Source organism: Ambystoma mexicanum, chromosome 4q, assembly GCF_040938575.1.
Source record: "Ambystoma mexicanum isolate Mex_15411 chromosome 4q, UKY_AmexF1_1, whole genome shotgun sequence".
Lineage (NCBI taxonomy): Eukaryota > Metazoa > Chordata > Amphibia > Caudata > Ambystomatidae > Ambystoma > Ambystoma mexicanum.
The window spans coordinates 1252825424-1252839141 of NC_090928.1; the positions used below are offsets into that span (position 1 = coordinate 1252825424).

The window sequence follows — 13718 nt, forward strand, 5'->3', positions numbered from 1 at the left end:
AGGCTGATGTCTTGTCTAGATGTTTCCCTAGAGGTTTAAGGAGTGATTACCAAACTCCAATGTCTTTGTTGGAAGAAAGACATTTTGTAGTAGGAGAGGTGCAGGTGGTTAAGGACTTTCACAAGCTAATTCTCCAGGGGATGTCGACTGAGTAGCTTTTGGAATGGGAAGCAGAGGATCCAGTATCATTGATCAAAGAGGGATTGCCCTATGTGGATGCAAGTTTGTATTTGCCGTCAGAGGAAAGCTTGAATGATTTACCCTTTTCTGGACACACTGGAATTAGGAAGACTATTTGCTTCAAAGAGAAGTTTGGTGGAAAGGAATGCGAGAAGACAGAGAAAATTACATCAATACCTGTGAAACATGTGTCTGAGCGTAGTCAGATCATCACAAACCAGCCGGTTTGCTTGTTCCTTTGGTCGTTCCACCTCATCCTTGGCACAGTTTCTATGGACTACATTGTGGCTCTGCCTTCCGACAAGCGTTGTTCAACCATCTTAGTAGTAGTAGATGTCTTTTCGAAGGCCAGACATTTCACTCCTATAAAGGGGTCTGCTACCGCAACATCTTTTGGTGCAAGCTTTTTGGCAGGATGTTGTAAATCTCCATGGATTGCCGAGTCAGCGGATTTCAGGTCGGGGGAATTCAATTTGTATCCACGTTCTGGCAAGCGTTCTGCGAGGAACTGAAGATTGAGATTAATTTGACAACCAGTTATCATGCCGAGAGCAGACCGAGAGGGTAAATCAGGAGTTAGAAAAGTACATACGGTGTTAGCAGGTTCAGATCCGGGCTGGCTAGAGTTGTTATTGTTAGCAGAATTCTATTATAATTCTACGTCAAAAGATCCACTTCCATGTCAGCATTTTATGTGAATCAGGGGTGCCATCCAGGATTTCTGAGAGGGCTGGAATTAGCAGAGGTAGAGGTTCCTGATGTAGAGATCAGTCTGCGAGCAAGGAGTCAAAATTTAGAGAGTACTAGCCTTAACGAAGAGTGAGGTGGATTACAAAGGATTTGCTGGCCGAAAACGAGCAGCACCTGCTTACTGAGTAGAGGATCTGGTGCGGTTGTAAACAAGGAACATAGCACTAAAGGGGAAGAACAAGTTTAGTCCTTGCTACATTGGGCCTTTCAAGGTGGAACAGGTCTATTCACCAGTTGTTAGGCTTAAGTCGCTGCAAGGTTTAAAGGTGCATCCGACTTTTCATGTAAACCTGGTGAGGGCTTGTAGAAAGGACATGAGTTAACAGGGAATATCAGGCCGGCGTATTCTGAAGATGAGAATGAGTATGAAGTACAAGCTATATTACATTCTACAGTGGTTTGTGGCAGGCTGCAGTATCTGGTGGATTGGAAGAGTTACGGCCCAGAGGAAAGATCTTGGAAGGGAGAAGAAAATGTACACGCCCCCAGATTGGATAGACGATTGCATTACCATAGATCTGAGAAGCCAGGCCCGGAACCAGGGCATTATGGGGGAATGGTACTTTCAGGGTCCCTCATTATTCATGCATAAGAAGGAGAGCCTGGGTATCTAGGAGAATCAGGCAGTCCAAGGTTGAAGCTAGAACTTGGGGCTGAAGATGGTTGGGTGATCTTAAATAAAGCACATAGTACTTCTCCTTAACCTTTACTTTCACAGGATACTAGTGTAACCCCAAGGCAAGATGGAGGCTTAGACAGTCGGCACTGAATGGCCTTGGGCAATTGTGAGGTACTTTGGTACCGTTTCAGAGGTTCTAAACTGCCTTTTATTTTATTCTACTGATCATCAGAGCAGGTCACAGCAGAACTAGCTCCTTAAAAACTGAAACAGAAAAGGAGCCCCTAAAGACTTTTTAGACCTCTAAAGTGAGAAAATGCCTGAGAACTACAGTACTGAACCAGAGAGGTATTGAGAGAAAAGATACAGGAAGAAGAAACCATCGGAATCAACTTTGTATCTGGTGAGTTAAGCAGGAAGAAGGAGACAAGTCAGCTGCAGCAACAAATAAGCCAAGTGAAAACTTTTTGAGTTGGAGGTCAAACGCAAAGGAAAATACTACTGAAACTGTAATACTCTGCTGGAGATTTTGCCTCAGAATCTGCGACAAGCGTGCGTTATTAATTACTAACTGGGCGTTGTTAGGCAGAAACCTGTGCAGTTCCCTTGGGGAACACTGCAAAAGATTTAAGACTACAGGTAGAGCAGTAAACCCCTTTGGTAGCAGTCTGTACCACCCAGATTTACCTGGTAGCTGTGGCTGAGCAGTCAGACTTCTCTCAAGAAGAGTTAGGCAGTATGTAAAGTATACACAATATGTACCAAAACACAATAGCACAAGCAAACACTGACCAGAGCTTGGTTTCAAAAGTATATAGTTATTTATTTAAAATACACATAAGTTAAAAACACTCTAGCAAAAATATAGTAAAAGCACTTCAACACAGTTATACTGAAAGTAAATTCAATCCTTTCTCCTATCTAGACAACTCTAGGTTAACACCACTTAATTAAAACAGAGGTGAGTGCTTAACGTTAGATGACACTCTAGTAGTTTCCAAGAAAGGGAGAGAAAAAGCAGAAATAGGTTAGACACACCACTCTAAGGTCCAGAACACTTGCAATAGGCTTAAAGAAGAATCAAGTCACAGGTGAGCAAAAGTCACTAGGCAGGGCCCACTCTTAGAGTAGCCGGAGCGAAAATGTGCCCAAGATCACACTGTTAGTTAGAGATTCAAAGTCTTGCAAAGAGTCAAAAAGAGTTTAGAGTGGCTCAGAAAGTTTAGCCAAAGTGTCCCAGGCACTCCCAGGTTCGAAAGCCGGGGACTAAATCTACCCCGTACAGTCGGTAGCAAGGGAAGCCAGGCGGAACACAGTACCTTAAGCGGAAAGGATCCTCCAGCGGGGGCAGTTGTTCCAGGCAGCGACAGCAAGGCTCGACGTCGGTCAGGGGAGAAGAATATCTCGCTGAAGAGCAGAAGAGAAAGGTCGTAGCACTGCCCGGGAAGAAACCAGCCGCGGAGTCCTCCGGTTAAAGGGTTGGTACCGACTTTCGCGGTATGGGGGTAAAGTGTGGTATTCCGGATGCCGGGGTGCTTGGCACAGGCAAGGCGGCCACGAGATACCTCAAAAGGACGGAAAGAAGGCGAAAACTGGTTGTCCCCACCAGTCAAGGGAAGGAGCCACTCCGTTAAGAGTTCTCCTCGGTCGTCGGGAAAAAGTGGTGAGACGGTTCAGCAGGGCTCCACCGGGTGGTGTCGTCGAAGCAGGTCGGCTCAGCTCTTCCCTCGTCGGATTCTTGGTCCTGTGGCGACTTCTCAAGTCCCAGTCCCCAAAGCCCTGCTTTTATGCAGCAAACCCCCATTCACCCAGCCTAGCTGTCACTCAAACATGCTAAGTGGTGAGCCGGGCGGCTCACCACTTGGGCCAATCAGGACGGAGTGCGACTTGAGTTACCAAGGTAACTCAGTCCAGGGTGCCTAAATCCCCCTCCACCCCTCCTAAGTACCCCAGACAGAGTGGCACCACTTTGGAGGGCTTCTGTGGAGAAGCCCGCCAAAAGTGGAACAAAGGGCTCCACTTTGGGTCAGAGTTACAGAGGCGAACACCAACGCCATTTTAGAATCAAGTTTTGGCAAAAAATCCCAACCGGAGTTATAAAAATAAATATATAAACCGGCGGTATGTTTAAGGCTACCGTAAATAAATAATTAAATGTGTTAGCCTAAAACAATGGGAAATCCCATAGGGAAATATTCGCGGTCGAATATAAAAAGTAGTTTCCACTGCCACCAGCCAAAACTCGATCAGGGGGGACGGAGACGTGCCCCCTCGACTAACAGACCCTGGGGCAATCGAATTGCCCCAGCCAGTACGTCCACAATATGATGGTTTGTACTGGTTCTGTTCAGGATTCAAGACTAGCAAAGTCTTTGGTGACTTTACATGCCCTGGGAGACAGTAGTCAGTCCCAGGGTATGGAGTCTATGTTGGGGAGTCCCTAGGACACCCCTGGGTCACGGCACAGAGGGTGCTGTGTGACCCACATCACAAAAATACATGAGGCCCTATGGAGTAAAAGACCCCATAGCCCATTCAACACAAGGTTTAACCAAGAAAACACACTTCAACATGTCCAAGAGTGAGGGTAAAAGAGTCTCACTCTTGGCAGGAGAAAAAAATTAAACCCCAGAAATCCAGCAAAGCTGCTGGGGGACTCACTAGGTAGGGAAATTCAGCCTAACCAGAGAATTCTCCCTAACACTCGCCCCCCCCAGACTAAGGGACAGGAGGATTTAATCCACTCCTGGATGAACCTCATACCTCTAGTCGATGATATACATCCTAGAGAGTCCATCAGCATTTTGATGGTGACACCTTGACCTATGTTCAATGGAGAACTCAAAGGTTTTCTTTTGCAAGCTAACGGACCTACAGACCCTTTGAGGAACATCAGTCTTTTTGTTATAGGGGATCTGGTTGACCAGTCCCTCAGAAGTTGGTACAACTTCTGAACCTATGTTAGGCTTTTTGAAGGGGTCCTTATAAAGGATTCCCTTAGATCTAGAGGGGCCTCCAAGGTTCCTCACCACCTCTCTTGTGGGAGCAGGTTGGGTCTTAGGCCTCTTGGTTGGAGGGGTTGGGGTTAGGCAATGTACCTGCTTCCCCTTCCTCTTAGATCTACCTTTACCTATTTTAGGAGTTTCCCCCCTAATATTAGGATTGGAGTTGGGGTCTTCAGTAGAAGGTCCAACAGTCCGAAGGTTTTTGGCCTTAGACTTTTCTTTTCTGGTTTTCCACCAGCACTGAGAATTACCAGTTCTCTCAGGTCCAGATAGGGGCCTAGTTGGTCTATCCACCTCTTCCTCAGAAGCAGGGGGGGTCAGAGACTCGGAAACTAGGGGAACAAGGGTGGAGCTTGGTTGGGGCTCCCATGTTCCTAGCATACTATCCTGAAATGTGCCTGGGTTAGAGGTCAACTTACTAACACCAGGGCTTGTAGTGGGGTTCTCAGTAGAGGGTCCCACAGGCTTAGAAGGGTCCTTCAAGGTAGCCTGTCTAGCCAATTTGGTTAAGTTCTGCTTCTCCATACTGGGAGGCCTGGGGGTATGTGACACTACTCCTAGAGTTCTTAGGTCATTCCCCAACAGGACCTTCCCAGGTACCTCAGTCTGAACACTGACAGGGATCCTCACTGTCATGTTGTTACACTGAATGAGGGCTGGTAGAATAGGAACCATTTGGACAGGGCCTCCAGACATTTTAGTGGGACCTTTGGGTGCTTTGGCCACATCCTCAGGTTGAAAGAAGCTTTCATCCACTACTGTTCTGCTGGCCCCAGTGTCTCTCCTGGCAGGAGTATCCTGGCCATTGACAAGAACACTGTCCACATAATACACCTTAGAGTTAACAGGTAGGGAGTTATACACAACCCTATTCTGGGGACTAACCAGACCCATAGGCTCTAAGTTTACAGTTGCTTGAAGACCCAAGGGTTCTTCAGCAAAGAGTTCAAAGTGGGCACTAGCCATCTGTACTTCATCCTCAGGAGTGAAGGCTAAGGAGACTGTGCTGATCCCTGCAGGTTTACCCTTGCACTTGGGATCTCCTTTGATATGGTCAGTACCCTGACAGACATAGCATTGTCCAAATGCTCTCTGGAAGGGTGGCTTGTTCTGACCTCCTTCTGGCTTGTGGCCAGAAGGTACAGTAGCCTGACTAGGTTTCCCATGGGGCTTACCCTGGTTATTTTGTGGTTTGGGGCCCTCTTTGGGATAGGAATTATTAGAATTCTCTTTGGAGTCTTTTTTAGGCTGTTTCTCCCCATCCTTCTTCTGAGTTACCCCAGAATCCTTGTGAGTGGCCCTGTTGGCAACCCACAAGTCAGCAGCCTTAGCTAGTTTCCGGGAATCTAATTCCCTGGAATCAGCCAAGTGTTGTCTGAGCTCAGGAGAGCAGGCATCATAAATAGTCTCCAACATAAACAAATTCTTCATACCTTCATAAGTGTTCACCTTGTAACCCTTAATCCATCCCTCTAAGTTTTTCAAACATTCACTCACCCAGGTAGCCCAAGGGGTACCATCATGCTTTTTGAGGCTCCTAAACCTCTTAAGATACTGGGAAGGGGTCTTCCCAAACCTAGCTATCAAAGCTAGTTTCACACATTCATAGTCCTTCCTATCCTCCTCCCCCATCTCCATTACCACATCAGTTGCAACAGGGGGAAGCCTAGAGAACAACCAGGTGAGTAAGTCATTTCCTGTGATGTTCTGGAGCCCATGATTATATTCAAACAGAGACAACCAATCCAACACATCCAACTTAGGCTCATACATACCAACCAATTCTTTAGGCATCCGGGGTCTTTTAGGACTGGAACTTCTAGAGGAGCCAGAGAGAGAAACATTCTCAACAGATAATTTCTTCATTTCTAAGTCATACTTGAGCTCCATTTCCCTTAGCCTTAGTTCTTTGTCAGTTTGAGCATTAAGTTTCTTATACTCCAATTCTAGCTTCATTTTCTCCAGTTCAAAGTACTGAGGACTAAATGTGGGACCTGGTAAAGGTCCAGTAGGCACAGCAGGTAGAGCAGGCAGAGGCCTAGGGGGGACAGTTACAACAGCCTCACCCTCCTCTTCTGACTCTTCCTCAGAAACATCAACATTTTGCTCCATGTTAACTTCAATACTGTCATCTACAGTTGCTGGAGTGGTAGGCTCCTCTGAACCATCACCCAGACTTTGGTTAGCTAACAATCTTTCAATCAGCTCCATTTTCTTGCCCTTAGTCAGGAGATCCTTATGTTTACAGAGCACTCTTAAACAATCAGCAGTTTTGGCTGCAAGGGACTCTTGACTATAGCTTTCTATAACTGACATGTTAGAGGTTTTACTTTTTCAGTGCTAAGCTTTGTGGTTAGTTGCACTAAGGTATCTAAAGCACAATAAAATGTATACTCAATACAAATCCCACCGCTGTACACCAGTGTTAGGCAGAAACCTGTGCAGTTCCCTTGGGGAACACTGCAAAAGATTTAAGACTACAGGTAGAGCAGTAAACCCCTTTGGTAGCAGTCTGTACCACCCAGATTTACCTGGTAGCTGTGGCTGAGCAGTCAGACTTCTCTCAAGAAGAGTTAGGCAGTATGTAAAGTATACACAATATGTACCAAAACACAATAGCACAAGCAAACACTGACCAGAGCTTGGTTTCAAAAGTATATAGTTATTTATTTAAAATACACATAAGTTAAAAACACTCTAGCAAAAATATAGTAAAAGCACTTCAACACAGTTATACTGAAAGTAAATTCAATCCTTTCTCCTATCTAGACAACTCTAGGTTAACACCACTTAATTAAAACAGAGGTGAGTGCTTAACGTTAGATGACACTCTAGTAGTTTCCAAGAAAGGGAGAGAAAAAGCAGAAATAGGTTAGACACACCACTCTAAGGTCCAGAACACTTGCAATAGGCTTAAAGAAGAATCAAGTCACAGGTGAGCAAAAGTCACTAGGCAGGGCCCACTCTTAGAGTAGCCGGAGCGAAAATGTGCCCAAGATCACACTGTTAGTTAGAGATTCAAAGTCTTGCAAAGAGTCAAAAAGAGTTTAGAGTGGCTCAGAAAGTTTAGCCAAAGTGTCCCAGGCACTCCCAGGTTCGAAAGCCGGGGACTAAATCTACCCCGTACAGTCGGTAGCAAGGGAAGCCAGGCGGAACACAGTACCTTAAGCGGAAAGGATCCTCCAGCGGGGGCAGTTGTTCCAGGCAGCGACAGCAAGGCTCGACGTCGGTCAGGGGAGAAGAATATCTCGCTGAAGAGCAGAAGAGAAAGGTCGTAGCACTGCCCGGGAAGAAACCAGCCGCGGAGTCCTCCGGTTAAAGGGTTGGTACCGACTTTCGCGGTATGGGGGTAAAGTGTGGTATTCCGGATGCCGGGGTGCTTGGCACAGGCAAGGCGGCCACGAGATACCTCAAAAGGACGGAAAGAAGGCGAAAACTGGTTGTCCCCACCAGTCAAGGGAAGGAGCCACTCCGTTAAGAGTTCTCCTCGGTCGTCGGGAAAAAGTGGTGAGACGGTTCAGCAGGGCTCCACCGGGTGGTGTCGTCGAAGCAGGTCGGCTCAGCTCTTCCCTCGTCGGATTCTTGGTCCTGTGGCGACTTCTCAAGTCCCAGTCCCCAAAGCCCTGCTTTTATGCAGCAAACCCCCATTCACCCAGCCTAGCTGTCACTCAAACATGCTAAGTGGTGAGCCGGGCGGCTCACCACTTGGGCCAATCAGGACGGAGTGCGACTTGAGTTACCAAGGTAACTCAGTCCAGGGTGCCTAAATCCCCCTCCACCCCTCCTAAGTACCCCAGACAGAGTGGCACCACTTTGGAGGGCTTCTGTGGAGAAGCCCGCCAAAAGTGGAACAAAGGGCTCCACTTTGGGTCAGAGTTACAGAGGCGAACACCAACGCCATTTTAGAATCAAGTTTTGGCAAAAAATCCCAACCGGAGTTATAAAAATAAATATATAAACCGGCGGTATGTTTAAGGCTACCGTAAATAAATAATTAAATGTGTTAGCCTAAAACAATGGGAAATCCCATAGGGAAATATTCGCGGTCGAATATAAAAAGTAGTTTCCACTGCCACCAGCCAAAACTCGATCAGGGGGGACGGAGACGTGCCCCCTCGACTAACAGACCCTGGGGCAATCGAATTGCCCCAGCCAGTACGTCCACAATATGATGGTTTGTACTGGTTCTGTTCAGGATTCAAGACTAGCAAAGTCTTTGGTGACTTTACATGCCCTGGGAGACAGTAGTCAGTCCCAGGGTATGGAGTCTATGTTGGGGAGTCCCTAGGACACCCCTGGGTCACGGCACAGAGGGTGCTGTGTGACCCACATCACAAAAATACATGAGGCCCTATGGAGTAAAAGACCCCATAGCCCATTCAACACAAGGTTTAACCAAGAAAACACACTTCAACATGTCCAAGAGTGAGGGTAAAAGAGTCTCACTCTTGGCAGGAGAAAAAAATTAAACCCCAGAAATCCAGCAAAGCTGCTGGGGGACTCACTAGGTAGGGAAATTCAGCCTAACCAGAGAATTCTCCCTAACAGGCGTGCAGATCTACTAGTTCAGAATACTAATTACACAGCGCGAGAAGGAATCCAGAATACTAATCTTTGCAAGTGAATGACCACATTGTTCTTCTTGAAAGTGACGGAGAGAAAGCTTTGTTGCTGGAAGAAGCTTCGAGGAAGGGACCTTATAACATGCTTTGCATCGCAAACAGATGCACCGGAATCCTTCCCTGTGAGAAGAAAAGACGTTTGTTAGAGCGCACTTGCAGAACAGTAGGAAAAAGAAGCACTCGGAAGCGTCTTTGACCGCACCAACAGTCTATTAGTGCAGACAAATTTAGAACGTTAGTTTTTCTCAGCAAAAACTCAGCGAGGAAAAAATACTTGAATCAAGACAGTTAATGTATTTACACAAGTTGTAAGCACACTTACCAGCCAAGGTGGGTGATAGTTACTTGAATTCATCCAAGACTAATACAAAATTAAAAGCAGCTTCCAAGGGCAAAAGCAAGATAAGGAAGTAAAGATGTTATTTAAAAGATTTACAGCAACTCAGAAGACCACCACAAGAGCCTTTCTGCCATAAGGCAAAGGCTACAATTACTGAAGAGAATTCAGGAGTAAATGTGGTTAACTGATAGAGATGGGTGGAGAGAGGGAGAGAGAGAGAGAGAGAGAGAGAGAGAGAGAGGGAGAGGGAGAGGGAGAGGGAGAGGGAGAGGGAGAGGGAGAGGGAGAGGGAGAGGGAGAGGGAGAGGGAGAGGGAGAGGGAGAGGGAGAGAGAGAGAGAAATGTTAATGTAATCCTGCGTTTATTTCTAGGTCAGAAAGCAAGCCCATCTGGAGAGGTTTCAGGAGACGAGGGCGAATAGCAGAGGCCCGTTTTTTTATTGTTTTATCTACTTCCCATTTACCCTTCGGTTTGCTGGCTTAGCAATTTTTCATTTAAGGATTGTTTGGCACGCTAGCTTGGGGGATCTGGTGGGCAATCATCACTCCTGCAGGAATGGAGAGCCGAGAGCTGACAATTCCTCATCTTATTATAGACTTCCAAAGCAGTGTTAGGTTTTGGAGGAGGGAATAATCATTTTCAGTTTTAATGTTTGTCATGGATTGATAGAAGACCGCTTTCCCAAATCCTCCTTCCTGGCTAAAGGATGAGTCAGACAGTAATGCTTTGTGAAAGGGTGGATGGTAGACCAAGTGGCTGCCGCACAAATGTCTTTTATAGGAATCCCTCTTTGGAGAGCGGAAGATGTCGCCATGCCCCTTGTGTAGTGGGCTCTTAAGCCTTCTGTAGCATTCAGAAATGGCAAGAATTATCCATCTGGATAAAGTTTATTTAGTAACTGGAAGTCCCAGTTTGTGGCCAGTATAGCCAATGAAAAGTTGTTCATGCTGAACACATTAGTGAGCCCCTGAAGAAACTGTATGAGCAATGGCATTTTAAAATAGTAAACCTACTCTGAGGTGCACTTGAAGATTGAAAGCGCTGCCAAGTATTCCTTTATGTTCCCAATCTGGAGACCCAGATTAGCCAAATGTAGCATAAAAGACAACACCATAGGTGTATTGCATTTAAAAGGGTCCACATCCTTTTCCCTACACCAGCTCGAGAATTTGTTCCAACGGCTGCTGTATAAGGATTTTCTTGCAGGCCTTCTGGCCGAATGCAAAATCTCCATTACGACGTCCGGGAGTACCAATTCTTATATCTAAAAGTCTCAGAATCCATGTTTGAATGTGGAGTGTCTTGACTTCTGGCTGGAGAACCTGAACCTCCTCGTGAGAGAAGGTCCTATCTTTGCGGAAGACACATTGGAGAGCAGATGGACATGTCCAGATGGTCCGGCTACCACGTTTTCCTGGCCCAATCCGGAGCCAACAGGATCATAGATGTCCCGAATTTTCTCAACCTCCTGATGGCGTGAGGATTGACAGGGACAGGAGGAAACGCGCATAGGAGTGGAAACGCCAAGTACACTAGGACCGCGTCTCGTAGAGCCCCTCTTGGGGGAAAGGTCCCTGGAGCAGAACAGTTTGCACGGTTGACAGTGGTCGCAAACAGATCCACTTGAGGGGTTCCCCCAAGGGTGAAGATCTCTTGAAGGACTTACTGAGCTAGTTTCCCACTCGTGGGAGACTGTTCTCTGCGTGCTCAGAGCATCCGCCACTGTGTTCTCCACTCCGGCTAAGAGAACTGCTGATAGGGAGATTCTTTCTTGAATCGCCCAGAGTGAGAGCTGCATCGCCTCTCTGCACATTGGCAGTGAACTTACACATCCTCCCTTGTTGAGGTAGTACATGGCCACTGTGTTGTCCGTCATTATCAGGACATTCCTTCCCCGTAGAGACGGCAGAAAGGCTTTCAGCGATAGTCTGATAACCATCAGCTCTAAAAGATTGATGTGTAGTTTGGGCTTCGATGGAGATAAATGACCATTGATTGTCAGATAGTTGGCGTGGGCTCTCCACCCTCTCCGTTACAGGTACTGGCTCTATCGCACCTTACTCTAGCAGGCTCAAAGTTTCCTGCACAAGGAAGGGATCTGGAACCTTGAAAGAGTGGTTCCCCAGTGGATAGTCCCGAGGCCTTTTTAGAAAGGGGAGGCAGTAACCCTGGGCTACTGTTTCCAATGGCCACGCTTCTGAAGTAATGTCACGCCATTCTTGCAGATACAGTGAGATTCTGCCTCCCACCAGGGTCTTGAGAGTCAAGGCCTCAGAGAGGTTTTGAGGAGGCTGCTGAAGCAGCAACTCATGGTAAAGTAGCCGTTGCTTGGGCGGACTTTGCACCTCTCCCTCGTCCACCACGAGGTAATCTTCTGACCCCTTTGACTCACCAGTCCTCTTGCCCTTCCAATTGAGGAGTAGAAGCAAAAGGACTTACCCTTCCAAGATGATCCACTGGGGTGAGAGGGTTGTGGCTGTCTGATGGCAGCTCCAAGGGATTTGGCCGCAGCCTTTGAGGTCTGCAGCTTCTGAGACTTTCATCAGCCTTGCTGCCAAACAGCTGGGTGCCATCAAAGGGCAGGTTGAGGAGCCTGGACTGCACGTCTGGTGCAAATCCTGACTTTCTCAACCACGCAAACCTGCGTATTACCGCGGTTGCTGACATGGCTCTGCTAATGCTATCAGCTGAGTCCAATCCTGATTGCGACTCGCACATAGCTTTCTTGCCGTCTCTTACAATGTTCAAAAAGCCATCTCTTTCTTCTCCTTCGGGAATATGATCAGTCGCAATAGCTACACAGTCCGACAGGGTGAACGTGAATTTTGCTATGGCGCAAGTGGCATTAGCAGACTTGAGCGTCATGCTTCCTGCAGAAAACACCTTTCTTGCCCAGACGTCAAAGCGTTTATCATCCCTATCTGGTGGGATGGTAGGGTATGCCGCCTGTTTTATAGATGTTGTTGCTTGGACAACTAGACTTTCAGGTGTTTGGTGTCTAGATAAGTAGGTAGGGTCGCTACTATTTGGCCTGTATTTTTGGTGAGGTTCTTGTTTACCACTGGACCCAGTACCCTCCCAATTTGCCATAACCCTTTTCTGAAGGGCAATATTAAAAGGAAGTTTAAGGACCTTTTATGGACCTTTATCCAGAATATCTGTTAGGTCGTCTTGCTGAAACGGTGGAGTAGGTCTGCCCCATCCCAGAAAGTCAATGGGCCTGATTCCAAGATCGTCGGTAACCCGCCGTTGCCACCGGCGTGTTGCGGCCGACCCGGAAACACTGCATTCGCCGGCTGACTTCCCGGTACCACCGGGACATTGCAAATCCTGCCGGAGCAGGAAGTCAGGCGGCAGATTCGGTAACTCCCCATTCCCGTGGAGTCCCGTAGGACTCCATGGGAGTGGTGAGACGGAAGCACCGGCACCGTGGGCAACGGTACCGCTGCTTCTGTGACGACTGTCTACCGGGGCCAGTGAGCTTACCGGCACCCTTGTTTCCAGACCACCACACTCAGAATAAGGCCCAATGACTCTAGTCATCAGGTGCCTATAAAAGGCATCAGCATGGGCCGATGGGTCTGACTTGTCAAATTACATTTCCGGTGAGGTGTCGACCCCACTAGTAGTGCAGATTCTTATACAGATCTTTAAATCTGGATTCTTCAGAAATAAACCTTTCTGGGACTTTAGGTGTGTCCTTTTTCAGTAACGGCTTGTATGATTTTTGAATCTCTTTAGGTTGGGAAGGCGTCGATGGCTTCGACACTAACTGTGTCAACGACTTTCGTCGTTGGCGTTGACTGTGTCGATGCTAAAGGTGTTGATGTCCTCGATAACCTTTCCGTCAATTTTGCCTTCCCTCGAAGGGCTTGACCCTCAATTCAAAACAGTGGAGATCTCAAAGGATCTCGAGGGGCCACTGACTTACGTCCCGGGCTCGAGGACATGCGAGATGTAGTCTTTGGCCTTTCCTTGTCTGCCTTATTGGGCTTGACAGTATCATGGCATTTTACCTTTTCCTTCGATGGGTTGGGGCCTCTCTCGAATATGTTCAACATTTCCCATCTGAAAGTTTCTCACTCAGCCGGAGTAGAGGATTTAGTTGGATAGGTTATACTTCTTTCTGGAGAGGAATCGGACGAACTCGGAGGAGGACCTATAATACCTTTTCTTTGACTTCCTCTAAAATGACGAGGAAT

General features: G+C 47.2%; 1 protein-coding gene across 4 annotated transcripts in view; it reads right to left on the reverse strand.

The window, feature by feature from the left end:
* Window positions 1-13718, reverse strand: part of LOC138468330 (zinc finger protein 665-like) — a 267624-nt gene that overhangs the window by 145382 nt on the left and 108524 nt on the right. The window contains exon 3 of one of the 4 annotated variants that reach the window (XR_011268242.1): window positions 9161-9296. The exons of the other annotated variants lie outside the window; for them this stretch is intronic. The gene's annotated coding sequence lies outside the window, so the exon portion shown is untranslated. Of the gene's footprint in view, window positions 1-9160; window positions 9297-13718 lie in introns of those variants that run through there. 4 annotated transcript variants of the gene reach the window in all.